Source organism: Pygoscelis adeliae, unplaced genomic scaffold (genome assembly GCF_000699105.1).
Source record: "Pygoscelis adeliae isolate BGI_AS28 unplaced genomic scaffold, ASM69910v1 Scaffold122, whole genome shotgun sequence".
NCBI lineage: Eukaryota > Metazoa > Chordata > Aves > Sphenisciformes > Spheniscidae > Pygoscelis > Pygoscelis adeliae.
In genome coordinates this window covers 6,074,344-6,081,126 of record NW_008824358.1, presented here as the reverse complement: position 1 = coordinate 6,081,126, position 6,783 = coordinate 6,074,344, and the positions used below count along the sequence as shown (strand labels likewise).

The following is a 6,783-nucleotide window of genomic DNA, read 5'->3' as shown; positions in this document are numbered from 1 at the left end:
AACAAGGAGTGACAGCCTCGACAATTAAAACTGAACATTATTGGAGCAAGGAAATCACCACTGCAAGCATTTAAAAATGCTTTACCTTTTCTAACTTGTTTATGCTTGATGGGTTTTTGGAGTATGTGCTGATGTCTTAACCTGACCTTTACCCAGCTTCAGTTTCTATAGGAAAAGTAAGCATAGTGTCAGAAAAGTGAATAAAATCTGGGAGAGGAGCTAAGGATTTAGCTTTTGTTTTTCCTTTTTGTATTTCACTTGGCAAAGATGACTAAATTAGGTTCACTGAAGTTCGCTTTTCTCTCTCTCCTGTATCTGCCCTAGACAAGGACTTGCATGAAATCCAGTGTAGCAGATCTGATATTTCATACATTCTTGCTCCTTTGCAGTTTTCTGCAAAACTTTGCTTCCGCCCTATTGCTGTGGTACTTCCCAAAACCTGTATTTTCTGCCACATTAGTAAAAGAGGCTACTTTGCTGTTGATTTCTTCAGCCAGTTTTGTCTTTCCATGTCTGCATTTCTTCTTGTTACTTGCTTTTGTTTTTAAATTAAAAAATCTGAATTTGGGATTAAATTAAAGTTTAATAATAATGTTTGACTTAAAAATAAGCTAAAAATAGAGACATTGTTATTCCATCAAGTAGTTAATGGACTAGCTGTTCCAGTATAACCTATCCAAATACACATCACGACTTTCTGTTTCGTCAGATTACACAGACTGGCTAATGTGTATTTGTCTAATGCACCTAGAGGAAATAGCGGAGTAAAATTACGGTTAAACACCAGAAAAGAGGAAAGAGAATAGAGAGTAGCATTTGGCAACAAGGGGGAAAGCTTTTTTTTTTTTAAAGAGAATTGTGCAGATTTTCCCAGGACAGATAAATGCTGAGGCTTTTAGTCAGCTTACCTCACCATTTCTCTTTTGGTACATGTGAGGAAACCTTGCTGCATTAACACCTTTAATGCATGGGACTGATCCTCAAACTGCTGCACCACAAAGGATGTTTTGAAGAGGCAAGAAACTTACACCTGCCCATTAGGTGTTCCTTACTAAATGTCAGGCTTTTTCAGGGAACATTTGGTCTGCAGTCAAATGCACTTCTCCAACTTGTACGTGCAACCCTGCGACAGATAGAAGTTTGCTAGCTGAGTGCTGGCTCCAGGGTAGCTCAGTGTGTGACGTGAGTGTTACCCTTCTTTCCAGGGTGGTTTTGTGCAGCTGCCCTTGGGCCTCTGCTGCTGCAGCTGAGCTATTTATTGGTGTATGAGGTAGCCGGGGTAAACCTCCTTTGTGTCTGTCTGCACAGCTTCAGGCATACCTTTGACTGCAGTTGTAGATGTTTGCTGTGATAGGGCTTTTTCCGTATGGAGCCTGCAGGACATACAAATAGGTCCCAAGACACTTATTTTATTTTTTAATGTACTGACTTGAACACAATGGAAATGTCTGCAAGGGATGTTGTGGTACGCTGGCCCTGTGCCTCTACCAGTTGTCACTAATGCTTCCCGTCTCTCCACAGTGCTGCAGGCCCAGCACCAGGACTCCTGCCAGGACTCCTCCTGGATGCTGAAGATTGCCGTGATGTTGGCACAGAGAGCAGGAAGGCCATCTTTTCTCCACACTGTCAGCGTTTCCACTGCTGACTCTGGTGGCGTGGGAAGGAGACAGCAACTGACTAAGGCCAAGGCTTTTGTAAGTGCCCTATGCTTTAGTCATTTTCCAGGGTTTGGTATGTTGGGCACGTGGAGAAGTAGGCCCTAAGCTCATGGGAGCTGACAGTAGAGAAAGTGGCTAAGAACAAATACTGGGGGGATGGGGTCGGCAGAAAGTAGCAGAGGTGTTTGGGGAGCATTTAGGTTAATAGAGAGAAATAGGACTTTCTCAGCAAGAGAGTATTCCTAGACCGCTGGTACGCCACCTGAGAGTAGAGCTGCTGAGGGTCTCCATGTTCCTGCTCTCTGTTTCTTGTCAGTAGAAACCCTGCCTGTCACACATGCCTTTCGTACCCATGGTTAGGTTACTGCAAAGTACTGTGCACGGAGATACCCTGGAAGCGTGTTTATTTCCTGATGCAGAATTCTGGGCTTGTCAGCTTGATGGGCTGCCTGTAGAGAGAAGGGGAACCAGGGACTGAGGATCTAACATGTTTCTGTTTGCAGTGACTGTTGGGAAACAGAAATATACTTGTAAATAGATAGCAGGGAACGCATTGCTACAAGGTGGTACTGAAGGTGAGGCTGTAGCACAGAGCTGGGTGTTCCGAAGATGATGAGAAGAAATAGAGTTACGTGAAGAAGAAATGTTTGTGATAGAGAAGCTGTCATGCTTCCAGACAAGCTGTGCACATAGTGAGGAAGCTACGAATTTTTCCTTTAGGCAGATTATTGCCCATCTTTGATTTTCCTCTCAAGATCTTGGCCAAGTCTGCTATGAGACAAAGCACTAGTCTAGATTTGTGCCTTTGAGCCTCACTGTGTGTTTAAAACTAGGTGTTACGGGTGGAGGAAGGGTGTGTCTGGTGGGAGGAACATGTTTCCCATCTCAGTCATACCGTGAACCTGTGTAACTGGAACTTTCTGATAACATAATGCTTTTTCAGTTTAATGGTATAGCTAGGAAGTTTTTTATTGCAGCATTAATCTCTTGGTGTACATTTCTTCTGTCTTTTTGGAAATTGCTACCATCCTTAAATATAATTTTTCTAGTTTTAGTATTGCCTTAACAATTGTGACTCTTAATACCTAATGCAGATACACTGCTTTTGTTTCTGTTTGGAAATACCTTCTCGTAACTTCAGTGCACACAAAGATGATTGAAATGCCTAGATCCTGACAAGAGTAAAACTCTAAATTCTTTCATTTTGTTTTGAACAATGCATTAGGTTATTTAAACTATAATTTATTTTAAAATGATCTTTCAGGTATTTTGGAACGTGTTTACCTTTACATACCTACGTAGTGTTTTCCTCTTGGTGAAGGTGTTAATATGCATATGGGTGTATTCTGTGGGATGAGGACCAGACAATATTATTGAGCACAGTGGCTTAGTAGATTTTCAAAAGAAAAAAAGATTAAATATTTCTTCAGTTGTAAGAAATCCGTGGCTGCATAGACAAAATGTATGAGAGGAAAAAAACCTCGGGCTTCCAAGCCAAAGCTAACTAGAAAGTAATGGTCAGAAGGGGAGTGACTTCGCCCAACATTGCTTTGCAGACCCTTTCCACTTCATTTAACAACAGATTCTAATATGGCCATTCATTCTGCTCCTTTCAGTTTGATTAAAGGAGTGGGAATGGGGCTGTCGGTGTGAACAACCTGTTTGTCTAACTGGGTTTTTTTGCTGGTATTAGGAAGTGCTGGTATTTTAACTTGTAAGTATTCCCACCTTAATTGTCACAAAGTTGTAGGTTTTGGCTTTCTAACCCTGTGAGGTGAAGGTTCATGCTGAAAATACAAATGTTTGCAGCAATTTTTTAAAAATGAAAAAAGCATCCTGGAGATGCTGTTTTTAACTCTCAGGGGCAAAACATTTGTACCTGCCACATTCTTTACAAAATGTGGCCTCTTTAAAAAGAAGAAAATTACTGTCAGTAACTGGGATAACTGGTTGGAGCCCACAATGCCCCTGCTATTCTGGTTCTTGCTTCTTCAGGCATTCATTCCTACCCAGTTATTTCCATGATAATCAATGGCCCACCCATCTTTGAGCTATGTGGGTTAAGACAGACAGAATCTTAAAATACGCTGGATGCTCTTGCTCACTCCCATATATTACAATCTTTCTTTCCTGCCTACTTGCTTAAGAGAGATTAATAGTTGAGTGAAGGATGATTTTTCTCCCTGATGTTTCTTAACGTTCTAGCATTTGAATATTTTTTATTTTTTTTATATATACACACATACATCATTAAGTTCTCTGAATTCCTATTACTGATGGCTAAAGTAAAAGCAACATTTATGCTGGATCAAAAATCTGAGAAGTTTTATCCTTCAGAGCCTGAAATGTGAGAGAGTACATATACTTAGGCACTTGCCAGTTTTTATTGTTCAGCTTTTTCTAAGAGCAAAACTCTAGTTGGGCTAACAGAAATTGTTTTGTAAAATATTTTAACATATAGTGCACATAATAAACAGTGTAGAGCTTTTCATGTTATTTGGGCTAGATTTAGTGAACCTGTTAATCAGGAGCAGTCTTTCAATCCTGCAGATAGTCCAGCTAATTTCAGTACCACTGTCTGGGGGAGTTCAGGAAGGCTAGAAAAATTGTTCTCACTTATTTTTCTTTTCTCTGTATATGTAACTTTTTTAAGTGATTGAAGTGATTGACTTGTCCTCTGTTACAGTAATGGTTAAGAAGGGTTTTGCTTGGAATTATTATTGTTGTTAAATTAAAAAAGGCTTTTTTGACCTCTTTACTACCACCATTTACATTACATAGAAGCAAGTACTTTCTAGTATCTATCTGGAAACCCTAATCGTGGGCTCTTATTGTACAAGATGCTGTACAAAGAATGCAAAGATGGCCTGTTTCAGATATTTTAGCATCTAAGAGTGCAGTTAGGCAAGATGATTGAGCTGATCTAAGAGTCTGCTGCTGACAGCCAGTTCAGCTCACTGAGCCAGCAGAGAACTACTCTCTTGTCATTGCTGAATTAGGTTTTACCAAGGCGGGGAGGGATCAGTGGACCACCAGAACCAGTGCAAGAGAGGCGCAAGAAAAAGGAGAGGGGGAGAGGGTTGCCCCTTAGCTGTTTTATTTTTACTGCGTCCCAAGAACTGCATATGAACCACCACAGACAACAGACATGGAAGTACAAGCTTAGCTCTTGTCAAGTCTCTTGTAGGCTTTATGGTGACAGAACAATTTTAAGAGGCTTTCTGAATGCCTGAGGAACTTTTCCCAAGTTTGGGGGACTTAGGAATGAGAGAAAGCATGAGGTTACTTGTCTCATATCCTGGGTGAGTCAAAGGTAGATGCTGATGCTGAATATGGGCAGGTACAGGGAGAGCTGAAATTGCCGATTATCAGTTTATGCCTGATCTGAGAAGTGAGACCACTGGAAAGATATGGAGGGAAAGGATGGCTTGTTCCAAATGACAGATGAGGATGAGAAACGTGCAGCAGCATTTGGAGTGAGTTCAGACAGGCAAGGGCGCATCTGTAAAGGATACAGAAGGGGATGTGGCCAAAAGTGTGAAGTGAGGTGATGAGAATCTGCGTGAGAGCATTGGCCACCTGGCTGGATAGGGCAGGGCAGTGTTCTAGGCCTTGCCTGGATAGAAAGAAAGGACCCAAGTCCAGCTAAGGATGGTGTCCGGACCGGAGAGCTGAATGACGAGTAGGGTGGTGATGTTGGCTGCCGTGATCAGGACAGGAGGTAGCAGATAAGTTACTGGCCCGTTTGGTTGCTGTTTAGGAGCTCTCTTTTGTACACGTTGAAGCAGTGGCTTGCTGTCCTGTAGGTGCCAAAAGGGCAGAATGAGACTTTAATTTGGGTAAGATAAGAAGCCCGGAAACAGAGAGGTAGATCACAGAGAGATTGTTACTGAATGTGTTTGTATTTTATGGGGTGAGTTCACCTAACAGTAAGTACAGAGGGAATGACAGATTAAGTGTCGCATTAGGACTACCACTGGCAATTGGGAGTATGAGAAGGATGCGCTGAAGGAGCGGTAAGGAGGCGACTCTGGGGGAGGCAGTCTTGGAAACCAAAGGAGAACAAAATACCAAAAAGAGCCAGGCTGATAATTTTGACAGGATGGAAATGAAGCAATATTCCAGAGATTATGCCAGGAACTGGATATTAGAAACTTTGGCAAAGCAGCTGAGCGTGAAGGGGCGGGAGCCAGATAAGAGGAAGATTGAGATAGGCGCAGAGGAGAGGAAGTCCAGACGGCAGTTAAATACTGCATTTAGGAGTGATTGTGGGGATGAAAAGCAGGAGAGAAGAGAATGATAACTAACGAGGCAAATGACACCAATGATGGTTTCTTGTTTGTTTTTTGGTTTTTTTTTAACAAGATGAACAATATTAGTCCATAGCTGTAGTGCAAGCGAGAGGTTAGGGATAGCGGATGGGAGAGAATGAGAATGGGAATGAAGAGGATGGTGGGACACAGATGCAAGCAGAGGGGCCTGGATTAGCAGAGGAAACCTGAAGCAGAAATGTCTGCCTCTGGACTGGATGGTGAAGAGGGGTGTGGGGGAAGGAGGAAAGGCATGCTGGCTGCGTGTTAGCAATTTTCTCTAGAAAGACATATGCAAAATCCTGCCCAGAGAAGAAGGAAGAGGGGAAGTGTGGCTGAAGGGCAGCTGGGGTTGAGCTTCAGGGGATTGGGTTACACTGGCAAAGGGGGGCTGTTTACGTAGGAAGGTGGCAGGACTGAAGCGGGAGAGGATGACTCTGCAGTGGAGGAAGTCAAATCCAGGATGGAATTTCCACTAGGAATGACAGAGCAGTGGGAGAGTAGCACTAGAGGAAATGGATGCTGGGGGTGAGCCAACATTGTCTTTGCGATAGAAGAGGGTGTCAGAGGAGGAGGAGCATGAAGTCTAGCGAGACCCAGTAACCAAATAAATGTAAGGAAAGAAAAGGAGAGCTGGGAGTAGTTGGCAGCAGTGGGTGACATTCGGGGGAGGCTGTGAGCGAGGGCCTGCGGGGAGGCCGCTGCACGGAGGGGGAAGATCTGGGGGGTGACTGCAGGGCCTGGTCCCACCAGCGGCACCAGGTGAGGCAGAGGCCGGGCTCTCCCCCCGCCCCGGGCTCTCCCCCAGGACGCTG

At 43.4% G+C, this 6,783-nt stretch overlaps 1 protein-coding gene across 1 annotated transcript in view; it reads left to right on the top strand.

The window, feature by feature from the left end:
* Window positions 1-6,375: 6,375 nt before the first annotated feature.
* SPTBN1 (spectrin, beta, non-erythrocytic 1) overlaps window positions 6,376-6,783 on the top strand; it is a 137,586-nt gene continuing 137,178 nt past the window's right edge. Inside the window, exon 1 of the mRNA XM_009319604.1 lies at window positions 6,376-6,496. The gene's annotated coding sequence lies outside the window, so the exon portion shown is untranslated. The remainder of the gene's footprint in view (window positions 6,497-6,783) is intronic.